Below are 14,368 nucleotides of genomic sequence, written 5' to 3' on the forward strand. Positions count from 1 at the left end.
AAAAGAAGAAAAATTAGGGTCTGAAAGAGATCTTTGCACACCAGTGTTCCTGGAAGAGTTATTCACACCAGCTAAAATGTGAAGCAACCTCAGTTTCCATTGACAGATTAATGAATGAAAAATATGTTATATGCAAATCTATAGCTATACCTATATGTATACCTATACAAAAGGGAATATTATTCAGACTTGAAAATGAAGGATTACCTAATATTTGTTGCATCACGCAAAGTGAAATAAGCCAATCATGTGCATGTGTGTGTGCGCACCACGCGCGCACACACACACACACACAATACAGTATGATTCCACATATATGAGGTAGTTAAAGTAGTCAAAATCATAGAGCCAGGAAGGACAGAATAGAAACCAGAAAACATGAAGAAATGCTCGATTTGCAAATAATCAGGATCTCCAAATGGAGACAAGAGTTTGTTATTTTATAATGAGCAGATTGACAGGTAATAATGGTGATAATGAGGAAGAGGAGGAGGAAGAGGAGAATGGAAGTAATCTGACAATTCCAGATTTTGATGATGAGGATGCGAAAAAAAGCAAAGTTCCTATATATGATGGTATAAATTCATCCAATTACAGCTGACCCTTGAAACCAAGGCTTTGAACTATGTGCAGAGTCAGTTATACATGTATTTTTTTTCATTAAATACTGTAAATGAATTTTCTCTTTTTTATAATTTTTTAATAATACTTTATTTTCTTCAGCTTACTTTAGTATAAGAATGCTGTAGATAAGACATATAACATTAAAAATATTCTTACTCAACTCTGTTATCAATAAGGCTTCCAGCCAACCATAGGCTATTAGCAGTTAAATTCTTTAAAAGTCAAGAGTCACACATGGATTTCTGACTGTGCTGCGGGTCAGACCCTTGACCCCCATGTTGTTCAAGGTCACTGTGGCAAAATCAAGTAAAAACAAAAATATCTGATTCTTGGGATCTAGTGTTTCACCCATGTATTGGTTAACTATAATGAAAACAAATGTAGGTATTTGAAGAAGAAAGTTACTTAAAACAGGAGGGAAGGGGCATGACATATCCAGAAAGGCTCAAGGAATAGGCCCAGGCGGGGCCTTGAGCAGCAACCTCTTTCCCTCCACCTGGGGTGCTGCCCTCTGGGCCCAATTCGGTCACTGGGGAGTCAGAATGGAATATACCAGGAGCTGTTACCCCAAAGTCGAGAAGCTGTCACAGCTATTGTCAGTTCCAGGGCCACAGCACACATACTAGTTCACAGGGAAAAGGTGTGCCTGGTTTCCTGAAACTTGACAGTAGGGCCTTGCCTGCTGCCAGAAAAATAAACAAATAAAAGGCCTCTGTGATCGCCTGTCAGCAGGGCGGCCCAGCCTGCATGTCGCTTCGTTCCTGCCTAGTCTCCGTGTGACCTTCTGCCGGGGAGAGGGAAGATAAACACACCTCTGCAGAGAGAAGAGGGCTTCTAGCTTTCCAGGGTCAGGAATACAGTCGGGCAAACGAGGGAAAGCGTGAGACAGCACTCGGGCATGCATCTACTAATTTCATCACACCCAGCATTTCCTTGTGAGCACACCAGCTAGAGCACCGTGTCACCACGGTGTGTTGGGTGTTAGGTGACTGGTTCTTTGTGTTGTCAGGTATTCAGTGTAGGATGTTAAGCATCCCTGGCCCCCTAGTGTCAATTGCTAGTAGTGTCCTCCAGTCTCCATGGTCAAATGGCTGATACATATGCCTGAATGAATCCTAGGACAGTATGCCAAACACACCAAATCGTTCCCCTGAGGTATTTCCAGAATGTTTGCATATAGATTTTCATGGTATCAATTATAATGAGAAATTTAAGAGCCTAAATGATCATCTACAGTGAAATAAAATGGAGAAATACAGTCAGCTTCATAACTTGCAGCAATTAAAATGAATTAATTATCAACATATTATCAACAGGATACTTCACAAACAGAACATCTTTTGTGTGGGGGGAAAGAAACCAGTCGTACAAGGGCTGCTCTTATCCATTCCAACACTTGACAATACTATAGTTATAGCTTCAGGATACTTTGACAGAATTAGCCTCTTGAGCCAGGATGAATCCCACCTTCTGGGAATAGAGTAGTCTTCCATGATTTTGTTTGTCTATTCTTTTGCATGTCTGTTGACATCAAATTATTACAGTTTACAAGGCAGCATGAGCCTTAAGGAAATCTGTGCACATGGAATATGAGAATGTTTGCACTGGAGACTAGTAATTTGATGAGGCTGTTTGAGGTCACAGGTGACAAGCTTAAGGGCTATGGCTGCCTCAGGCCTGTGGCAGCTCCACAGAGGCTGCAAGAATCAATATTGCAAGAAACTTTAACCCTTTTGGTGCACAATCTTTGGGAGGATATGTGTTAACAGAATAAACAATATTTACTTTGGCCTTACAGATTATTCTGTGAAATCTGACTTTTCCTTAAAGGAGCTTTGTTTTGGAGACTAATATTATTGATATAACCAAATAAAATAAAACAAAATCAAATATATCTCGAAGAGGTAGCTTACAAGGGCAAACACCATGTTAAATCCATTTCTTCTTTTAATTTCCAACTGCTCCTGACAGCTAAGCAGAGTTCTTGGTGCACCTAACTGTTTATTGACTGAATGGTGGCTGTTCTCATGTCATAGGTCCTGTGCTGTCTGCCATTATAATTCTTGGATTCCAGCCACAGTCTTCATTATGAGATGATGAAAAGAGGAGAGAATGAAAAGTTTCTTACTACCGAGTATTCAAATAGGAAGCTTTTTTGTCTTGGAAAAGTTGTCCAGGGTCCCCCTGGCGAGCAAATGCAAACCACTAGGCTATCCTTAAATTGGTAAAATTCTCCCCCAAATCCTGAAAACAGCTCCCGTCTTAGCAGTCACTACAAACCAAATCAGTCTGTTAGAAGCACACAAAGTTAATTTCTGTCAGCCTGTTTCAAAACAGTGACAACAGCCTTACCAGGCAGTGGCACAGTGGATAGAGCATTGGACTGGGACACGGAGGACCCAGGTTTGAGACCCCGAGGTCACCAGCTTTAGTGCGGGCTCATCTGGTTTGAACAAGGTTCACCAGCTTGAGCCCAAGGTCACTGGCTCGAGGAAGGGTTCACTCAGTCTGCTGTAGCCCCCCTCCCCTGAAAAGGCACATATGAGAAAGCAGTCAATGAACAATTAAGGTGCCCCAACGAAGAATTGATACTTCTCATCTCTCTCCCTTTATGTCTGTCTGTCCTTCTCGCTGATTCTCTCCGTCACAAAAAAAAAAGAACAGTGACAACAAAAGTTTTAAAAAGGAGAAAAAAAGGGAGAGGAGGAGAGGGAGGAAAGGAGGGGAAAACAGAGAGGAGAAAGAGAGAGGAAAAAAAGAGGGAGAAGAGGAAGGAGACAAGAAGGAGGGGCAGAGGAACAGCAAGCAGCAGAACCAACATCCTGTTACTACTCTACAAGGAAACTGAAAACCCTATGTTAACTTAATCCTATTTTTTAATCAAAACACTTCATTATTATTATTATTATTATTATTATTATTTTGTGGGAGAGACAGAGAGAGGAACAAACAGGAAGGGACTTGGCAGGGTGAGGGGGGAACTACAGCAGACGGAGAGACCCCTTGCTCGAGCCAGCCACCTTGGGCTCAAGCTGGCGACCTCGGGGTCTCGAACCTGGGTCCTCCTTGTCCCAGTCCGATGCTCTATCCACTGCGCCACCACCTGGTCGGGTTATTTTATTCTTTAATCTCAGTTGACATTCAATATTATTTTATGTTAGTTTCAGATGTACAGAATAGTGGTTAGACAATCATATCATTTACAAAGTGGCGTAAGTGCTTTTTGTCCTTTGAGTCCATGACAAGGTTCTAGAAATCTCTTCTTTGGGGGACTCAAGTCTTCTTCCTTTCTTGCAAGGAGCAGGGTCCCCATCGCTGTCCAGGACGTTTGGAATGGCTGGCTTTATTTTGCACCCCCTGCCTCCCCTGCCCTCTCTGCTCGTGCCTGAACCCAAAAGCGCGGTCGGTAATGAGACGGTAGGTGAAGCCGGGCAAACGCTGGAACTCAGGCACGATATTGCTTCTTTCACGGCTTGATCCCTCCTTTCTTCCCAAAATTCTATTTTAGGGCCTCTTGCTCAGGAATCAAATGTTTTCTGCTTCTGAACCACATCATGCACCTGCCGGAAGCGCCACTTAGATTTTCTCTCTGGGGTATAGTGTGTGTGAAGACCACCGAGATGAAAGCGCTTCCATGTTTGCTCTCTCCGACACCAGGGGGGCTGAGCCGCGCAGACGCTTGTGTCATCTCGCCGCTAAGTGTGAGCAAGCCAGATGGAGACAGCAAGTTCAAGGTCTGGCCACATTAAGCTTTGGAATCACAGAGCTGCACACTTCCACTCTCATTTGGGAGGCAGGAACACAGGCTTTGGAAACATTTTACATTTAAGACTTAAGAACAGCCAAATCCTCTAAGTCCCCCAGTTTATTCGTTTGCCAGACCAAACTCGTAAACACCGTCAAAAACCTCACTTGTTCTGAGGCACTGTCCAAAGGAAAGGGCAGTTTTCTGATGTTTACAAGGAGCCTCAACACAGATTCATCCTGCTGCTAGCATATGAAAGCCAGAGAAAGGGCCTGGGATAGGATCTCTGCTTCACTGTTTAGTGAAGAGGTTACAGGGACCGACAACAGCAGCGGGAACTTGGCTTTGATATGGTAAAACATTTATTCCGGAATCCAACCTAGAGAAACTCAAATAACAAGATATTCTCGAAGCCTTATAAAATGGTAATGGAGGGAGAGGCAGCCCAGGCTGCAGAAGGAGCCCAGCATTTAGAACAGGAGGGAGTGGGAAGCAGCGTGCACCAGGGCTCAGCTATCTTTCCCTGCAGGGACCTCGGGAGCTCTCCTGCCCTCCCTGGGCTTACAGTTTCTATCAGCAACATGTGGCTAATGCCACCTGACTTTCTCATTTGTTGTGAAATTTGTTAAATATCTACTATGTGTACCTAATCATCACCTTGAGCATCATAAATTTCTTAATGCTCTCTGCCTTATGAAAACCAAAGACAATGATTCCTCCTAATGTGTAGTCCCTGGTGTCCTGGATACATTAGCAGAATTCAAAGCCTTCCTGAGAGCCAGATCTTTGAAAAACCTTGGTAAACTAATGGGTCTCTTGCTTAATTAATTCATTTACTTAATATAAACTTAATTGTCCACCAGGCTCTCAGCACCTATGTAAGAACTATTTAGGGATGACCAACTCTCCCAGCCCATATGTTAATGAAAGGATTTGGGAAATGTATAACGAGGTTTTTGAACAAAAACTCAACCAGAAAGAACATTCCATTTTACTGAAAGAGAATTGGATATTCTCTTTTAGTGAAAGCTACAATCATGAGTAAAACTTGTAGAAATATGAGTTTGATCATTTAAAGCCATAATCACACAATTTTGAGATAACGCAATACTTTAAATAAAATCTAAGATAATTAAAATTAGTTGACAAATTCTGTGAGCATAAAAGGAAAATTAAACAGGCTTTTTTAATGATTGGATGAAAACAAGACCCCATCCCCTGAGATACAGCATACAACCAGATCTTTAAACACATAGGGACTGAAGAGGAACATTTGGAAACTCATTATTTCTTATTAGAAAAACCAAAGGAATATATTATGATATATCGGGGAGACTGCCCCAGCCTTAGGGGAAGCCTAAAGCTGCCCAGCAAGCTTTAAAGCTCAGCCCCAAACTCCTTGTAGTCAGAGAGACTTTTCCAGTTTACCCTCCAGGCAAATATTGCAAAAGCTGCAGCTCTCCTTACTTGCTTCTCACAATCTCCCATTACTAAGGGGCCATTTTCTCTGCAACTCTATTGAACCAGGCATTTTAAAGTACTGACTCAGCTCTGAAATTACATCTCAGAAACCCACGCTTCCCATTCAGTTCCTCTTTCCCAGGGGCCCCAACGCCCAGAACAGCGGAAGTTTCTACCACTATTGATCAGTCTCAGGTAAGTCTGGGGTCAGAGCCACTTCTACACCCATGCATTTTTTTGTGGAACCTTGATTGACTACCCAAGGGAGCCGCATTGAATCCTTTAGAGCTGTAAATTTCATGCTTAAAACGGTCTCTTTCTTTCCCTAATCCTACGCGCCAGCTCCGCAGCTCCCTCTTTCTTACTGCCAACACCGACATCTTAGCTTTGACCTTATTCAGAGATGAGGCAAAACAGAATGAAACAAATTCGATTCTTGTCTCAGTGTCCTAACACAGTTAAGTCCGTCACCGCCATTTAGTGCATGACCTATCAGTATACCTTAGGTCTTCATTTCTAATTGTTTGGGCAACGTATCCTCCAAGGCCTTTTATTCTTGGGTTGTTGAGGAATGGAACATTTCTGTCCTCTAGATCTAGTGCAGCATTGCAATGATGGGCGATGAAATTGGTGAGGACAGCGTGGAGTCCAACAATTCACGGGAGATAGAAACAGAGGACATCACAGTGTTTTGTTGTTTTTTAAATCTCATAGATAGGAGAAATGATTATTAATAAAGTTTACTTGGATGAGTTATTTACAGCTTTAAGAAATGTTAGAAATGTAGATAAATACAATACTATGGGTCATACAACCGGCCTGGAAGCCAATTGAATCAGCTTCAGGGTACATGTGCCAGCTGAGTGACCTCTACATGAACCTTCTTTCCTTCATTTGTAAAATGGGGATGATGATTTTTATTAAACCATGTTTCAGTGCTGCTGTGAAAATCAAATAAAAACACATTAAAAAGTGAATTGAAATGTGAAAAGCATAACCAAATGGCAATTCAATACTATTAGGTCCTGAAATTTGTCATGTTAAAAGGGAAACAGGTACGACCAGAAAAAAAGTTTGCCTTTAGAATTAAATTACGCCTCAATCAGATAGAGATTTGCATGTAGTGGGTGAACAATGATGATGCATCAAGTTGCAATCTATGTACCGTTCACTCACTTAATAGTTGTGTGACCATAACAGTGTTGCTTAGCCATGAGATTTTAATCCATAAAATTAAGGTAATACAATTATGTATTTTATAAGATTTTTATGAAAATCTAGTGAATTAACAAATGTTTCACAGTGCCTGGCACAATAGTGTTCAAGTAAATATGAGTGTGCCTTTGTGTGTGCAAACAGTGGTGGGCAAAAGTAGGTTTACAGTCATTCATATGGAAAAAGACATGCAGATTTTGATCATTACAATAGCTGTATTAACTGAAAAGAATGTCACAATGAGACTGTAAATGTACATTTACCCATTTCGCATATATGACAATTTGCCATATAACTTCTTTTAAAATCCTACATTGAAAGAAACATATTAATCTCTCAAATGTGCCTAGAAACCTATTGGTTTAAGACATGGTGAAGACTGTTAGCTCCAAACTGTTCAGCTTTAGTCTGTTTTGTTTACATTTCTGACCAGAAGGGTCACTAACTTGATCATTGCTTGTTTTAAGCACAGAATATAAAATTTAATAAAATTTGCTTCTTAGTCTTGGGTAGTTAAGGAAGGTTTTGAACAAAATGCAGTACCTCAACTAGGTATTTGATATTTTAATTATTTGGTAGTCTTTAATAGCCATTAAAGATATTCAAGTATAATGCAAATACTATAGAGGGTTGAACAGTGTCCCCCAAATTCATGTTCACTCAAATCTCAGAATGTGACCTTATTTGGAAGTCGAGCATTTGCAGATTTGTATCAGCAATATCTCAAAATTGAATAATCCTGGACTAAGGGTGGGCTCTAAATCCAATGACTGATATCTTGATAACAGAAAAGGGAATTTTGACAGGTACAGAGACGCACAGGGAAGAAGGTGGAGGGAAGAAGACAAAAGAGATGAGAGTTACGCTGTCACAATGTAAGGAACACTAGGAACCACCACAAGCTGCAGGAAGCAAAGTTTCTTTGTTAGAGACTTCAGTCGAAGTGTGGCTCTGAGGACACTTTGTGGACTTCCAGCTTCCAGAATTGTAAGGAAGTACATTTTGGTTATTTTTAGTGGTTGTTATTGGTATGGTAAGCCTAGGAATCAAATATGCTTATCAAAAAATCAACTCTTTTAATGTGTATAGTTTAGAAGTTTTTGGTATGTTCAGAAATTTGTGCACAGATTTTAAAATACGTTTATCACTCCCTCCAAAAATCTTGTATCCATTAGCAATCCATCCCTATTTTACCCCTCCTCCATCCCCTAGTAAACTGCTAATCTATTTTCTGTCTGTGTGGATTTGCCTAGTCTGGACATTTCACGTAGATGATATTATGTATGTATGGATAGGTTATGTTCTGCTTATCCATTCATTAGTTCATGAATGTTCAGATTGTTTTTATCTTTGGGTTACTATGAATAATGCTGTTTGTGAACATTTGTACAAATTTTATGCGGATAATGCTTTAAAATTTTTTTGCTTTAGTATATACTTAGTAGTGGAATGGTTAGGTCACACAGGGACTTTATTTTTGAAATTTTGAAGAACTGCCAAACTTTCCAGTGTGGCTAGACCATTTTATATTATAGACAATATTGAATAGTCTTCCAATTTTACTATATACCCTTACTAACACTTCCTACTTTATCATCTATTGATTATAGCCTCTTTACAGGGTATAATGTAGTGTCTGACTATGGTTTTGATATAAATTTCCCTAATGACCAAGGCTGTTTTTTTCCTGAGTTTATTGGTTATTTATGTCTTTTTAGAAGAAAATCAATTGAAATAGCTTATGTTTAATTGAAATATTTTTCTTTTTATTGTTGAGATATAAAAGTTCTTTCTATTGAATACTGGACCTATATTAATTAGATAATTTGAAAATACTTTATTGCATTTTGCACTTTTCCCTTCTTTGATAGAGTCTTTTTAAACACACAAAAGTTTTTAAGGTTGATAAAATTAATATTTTTAAAATTTTTCCTTTGGTTAATTGTGATTTTGGTGTCATATTTAAGAAACTAAAGCCTAATCAAATGTCACAAATTTATGTTTACATCTAAGATTTTTATAGTTTTACCTCCAGCATATAGGTATTTTATCTATTTTGAGTTAATCTTTGCAGATGGCGTGACTTAGTGATTAAATATTGATATAAAGTTGTTCCATATCATCTGTTGAAAAGGCTATTCTTTCCCCAATGAAATATCTTGTGTCTTTGTTGAAAATCAATTAATCATACATACATGCATGGGTTTATTTCTGGTTCTCAGTTCTAGTCCATTGATTTATTGATCATCAACAAAGAAGCAAATTGATCTTGAAATTGCAAATTCAATCACTGTCCTCACACATTTAGAATAATTCAGTAACTTCTAATTTTCTTAGGACAAAGTGCTACTATATATTGTGGCCTCTGTCTTGTTTTTTTATCCCTGCCTTGCATATTTTCTTCCTACTAAATGATGTTGTTCTTCAATTAATGCTATAATGTCCCCACCTTGCTTCCACATCAGGCTTTGCCATCAGCCATTCCCTCTCCTGGAAAGTTCACACTCTTTTCAGAGGCTCTCTATTCTTCTCCTCCTTTTAATTTTATTAAGCTTAAATATTATTTCTCTAAAGGAATATGTTTGAGTACTTATATTTATTTCTTTTCTCTCAGAACTCTGTGGTTTCTATCATACATTACACTGATTATTTATTTGTTTTGTGTCTGTTTCTTATCTTACGCATCCAAGGAAAGAGATCTGCCATGTTTTGTTCCCCATTATAAACCCAGTCTTCAGTGATATGCCCGGCACATAGTAGATATGGACCAATAATAATAAATGTTAAATGGGCAAATAAGTGAATGGATCTATTCCTCTGCACCCAGACCCAGGCGAATATGTTTTTCACGGTATGTTGAGCATCAGAGAGATTGGACCCCAAACATACCAATACAATTTTTTTGGACATGAAATAGACTGAAATAATATAAACTAAAATATAACTTCTTATTTTTATCTGGTATTTTATGAGTTATGATTACTCAAAAATAAAAATATTGACAGACTAGGATTTTACAACCATGTGAGTTTTCTTTCCTTCTGTTTTTTTCTCAATAGAGCCATTATTTTGTATGTTGTGTTTATAGTGACGACTGATTGTCTAAAATGGTAATTCCTAGTTTTTTAAAATATAAAGCTAATTTGCAAGATGAAAAGTCTTATTATTTCATTTCCATATTAAATTTCACTCCAAAAATAGAAATCCTTCAGCTTAGACAGGAGATGGACATCCACCATGATTATGGCTTCACTCTGTGACCTCCTCCTAATATAATTCCTCTTTCATAGATATTCAAAAAGTACTAGAAATTGTTAAGTATCTGAGAAAAGAAAATTTAAATTTAAAGGGAATACTAACCCTAAAAGAATAAATAATGACCTTTGACGAAAATAGAAAAATCAGTAAACAGAGGAAAGCTCTAAAAAAATTGCTTCATAAAACAAAACCATACTGTTTTATTTTATTTTATTTATTTTTTATTTTTTGTATTTTTCTGAAGTTGGAAACGGGGAGGCAGTCAGACAGACTCCCGCATGTGCCTGACTGGGATCCACCCAGCATGCCCACCAGGGGGCGATGCTTTGCCCATCTGGGGCATTGCTCTGTTGCAACCAGAGCCATTCTAGCACCTGAGGCAGAGGCCCTAGAGCCATCCTCAGCGCCCAGGCCAACTTTGCTCCAATGGAGCCTTGGCTGCGGGAGGGGAAGAGAGAGACAGAGAGGAAGAAGAGGGGGAAGGGTGGAGAAGCAGGAGCTTCTGTGTGCCCTGTCCAGGAATCAAACTTGGGACTCCTGCATGCCAGGCCGATGCTCTACCACTGAGCCAACCAGCCAGGGACAAACCATACTGTCTTAAATGAAACAATTTGAGAATAAATTTTACATGCATATGTATAATGTGTTATATTTTAACTCTAAAAATAAACTAGATAAGTTGCTTAAATGTTTAAAAAATACATAATCTGAATCTTAAAAAAAAAAGGAAACCAAGAGGTTATCTGCAAATATAGTTGAAATCAATGCCAAGAATATAGCAAAACAAAGGAAACAAAATAATGGAAAAAAGAGAGAAAAGTAAGCATGCTAAGAAATTAGCTACAGGTTTTCAGCTTACTCTTGGTAAGAGTTCCAGATTGAAAAATGAGGAACAATGGGGGATGAAATAACCAGAGAAACAATAGACCTAAGTGAAAATACTGTCATATTTGAAAGGTCAGTTATCTACAAGAGAATTAATGAGAACAAAACTATTAACCCTGAATATCCATTCATGATTTTTCACAACTCCAAAAAGGACAAAATAAGTTACTTGTTCTTAACTGTCAGACTTCTTATAAGGAATACTGGATTTGTAGAAAAATGTTATCTTTACATTTTTATGAAAAACATTTCCCATACATTTGTAGACTCAGTGAAATCATTAATAGACATGAGAACAAACGTAGAAGAAGTCTGTTTACATGGATCAAAGTAAGAACCGAACCTGATCCAGAAACAAGAGCATACATCCATTTTTGATACGTGGTAGATTTCTCTTTAAACAGTAAATTTTAATAACGTTGAGTTACATTTTCTCCTCTAAAGAGCCATTCATTCTGTTTAGTTCTGTAGTGAATTTGCTTGAAGTTTTATATTGATATTAGTCATCATATTTTAAAATAAAATTATAGACATAATAAGAAATCCAATTATAGATAGATAGGAAGGAATGCAATGTTATAACACTTGATATAAAATAACAAAGTGACTAAGAAAAATGGAAAAGGATTAATGAAAATGCTAGTAAAGAAACAATAACTACCCTAATTACATCTTTCATTAAAGAAAGAACACTAGATTCTGTCTAAAACTGATGCATCAGGAAATAATAATTTAAAATTATTATTTTAATTAGTGATGCCAACGAAAAGCAAAATGAAATACTTGCTCACTCATTGGTAGCTATGCATTAAAAATCAGACAGTAAAGTTGAGGAGAGTAGATGTTTAATAGTATAAATATAATGTATCTCTAATTTTCATTGTTAACTAAAAAATTCTTTCTATTAATGATATATTACAAATACTTGAGTTCATTAATCAAAGATAAAAAATAAACATAAAAACATAACAAAAAGCTGTTAACATTATTTGTCTCTAGGGAGTGAGATCAAGTTTAAGTGGAAGAAGGAGGCTAATTTAATTGTTTTATAGTTTTATTTTTCACTGCAATGATTTTTTTTAACCAAAACACATGTACTAATTCTATAATTAAGAAACTACAGGGTTGGCCTGACCTGTGGTGGCGCAGTGGATAAAGCGTCAACCTGGAAATGCTGAGGTTGTCGGTTCGAAACCCTGGGCTTGCCTGGTCAAGGCACATATGGGAGTTGATGCTTCCAGCTCCTCCTCTACTTCTATCTCTCTGTCTCTCTTTCCTCTGTCTCTCTCTCTCCTCTCTAAAAATGAATAAATTATATATATATATATATATATATATATATATATATATATATATAAAAGAAACTACAGGGTTACTAAAATAATTTTAAAATGTTGTACTCTGACCTAACCTTCTCATTTATTCACCATAATTGGACCTGGCTAAGTCAGGACTGGTTCTAACATAATCTATCCTCAAAAGACAAAGCCTCAGCATTAAGAATATTAAAAGTGTTGTCAATACCAGGACCTTTTTCAGCAATGGCTGCTTACAATCTGGAGGGCAATGTAGGATTGGGTTATATAATCTTGAACTATATCATTGTCAAAGTGTTAGTGGCACCTAAATTGAATATCCACTTCACATGGGACTCTACAAAGACCTTCATGGATAGTGCTGTGCCATGTGATACTCCTTCTTCCATTTCCAGTCTTCTCACAAATATACCTTCTACTATTATCCAGGAAACTCAAGCAACTATGGGTCCATAAATTTGATGTTCATTGTCCCCAAAACCTGCATATCTTCCTTTTACATTCCATGATATCACTGCATTCTGCAGTCTTTTTTGCTACACCATTTACTTTCAAACAGAAGTTGTAGTAGATAAAGCAAGCTGAATGAAAGAACAATCTGTGTAAAAGCAGAGAAGTGTTGAGCCTCCAGGAAGAAGTGGTCCATTTCTGGAACACATACAGAGAAAAAAATTAAGAGTAGTGCAATGTAAAATGACACTTCTATGTTTCTCTGGGTTCTAAAACTTTCTCTTGAACAGTAGACTTCAATGTGATTAGCATGAAATCACTGGAGCACTAAGAGTTGCAATCCATGCCTTTAATACTAACAAAAGGTACTCACATATTACTTGAGAGTATAGGTTTTGTATCCTTAGTACCTTAAAACAATGTGTGCTGAGTCTGTTTGAATACAAAGGGAGTTTTCAGAGTGAACTTGTAAGGCATTGGCTTCTCCTGAGGACTATTTTTAAGTCAGACTACTCATTAGATGGATAAGCATTGGATTGACACACTGATAGTCACACATAGGGATGTAGTGTCATTTGTTTGACAAATTAGCTTGCTACATTAATGTTAAATAAACAGACTGAAATAAAAGTGCATCTCTTTATGTATCTGTCACCAAATTAATTTTTCATTCTGTTGAATAAAAGCATCTCCATTATGGTATGCATGATGGGAAGGTTATAGCACTTGGGTACACATGGTTTAATTGCAAATTTGTAATATCAATATCAATATATATATATATATATGATACTTTGAATTTAAAAATGTGATTTAATATGTAAAATTAAGGTTTTACAGACTTCAGGCATGGATACATTAGGGAAGTGTTCAACATTGGGATCACCTTTATCTGCTGATGCTGTGTAAGTGGTTTAAAACCCAATGCAGAAATATTACTAAATTCAGTAAATCTGCTGGTGAATCTGCTTTTGCTCTGTCTAAACTACCACCAACCTAACTAAGGCCCTTTCCACCTTTTATTCCTCAATTATTCATGCCCCATCAAATGACCACGTCCTGAAATAGACTTAGCTCCTTCCTAGTAGGATTCAAACTATCTAGCTAATATAGTCAAAACATGAATTTTATCCATTCCAGAATCCCTAATACTATAAAACCATATTCCAAATCTTAATCTTAGACACTGAGAGGATGAGACTGAGATATTAAGGACATGGCAAGAACCACATAGAAAATAAAATAATCAACCCAAGGGTCTGAGGTGTTTGCCAGATCAGCCTGGGCTAAAAGTCCAATAATGAACTAGGTCTGGCACTCACCTCCAAATCTAGTTTGGAATCTAGCCACACTGAGGTTTAGAATAACACGATGAGATATAAAATAGGCCATGTCCCATGATTCTCATGAACAT

This window comes from Saccopteryx bilineata, chromosome 6 (genome assembly GCF_036850765.1).
Source record: "Saccopteryx bilineata isolate mSacBil1 chromosome 6, mSacBil1_pri_phased_curated, whole genome shotgun sequence".
Classification (NCBI taxonomy): Eukaryota; Metazoa; Chordata; class Mammalia; order Chiroptera; family Emballonuridae; genus Saccopteryx; species Saccopteryx bilineata.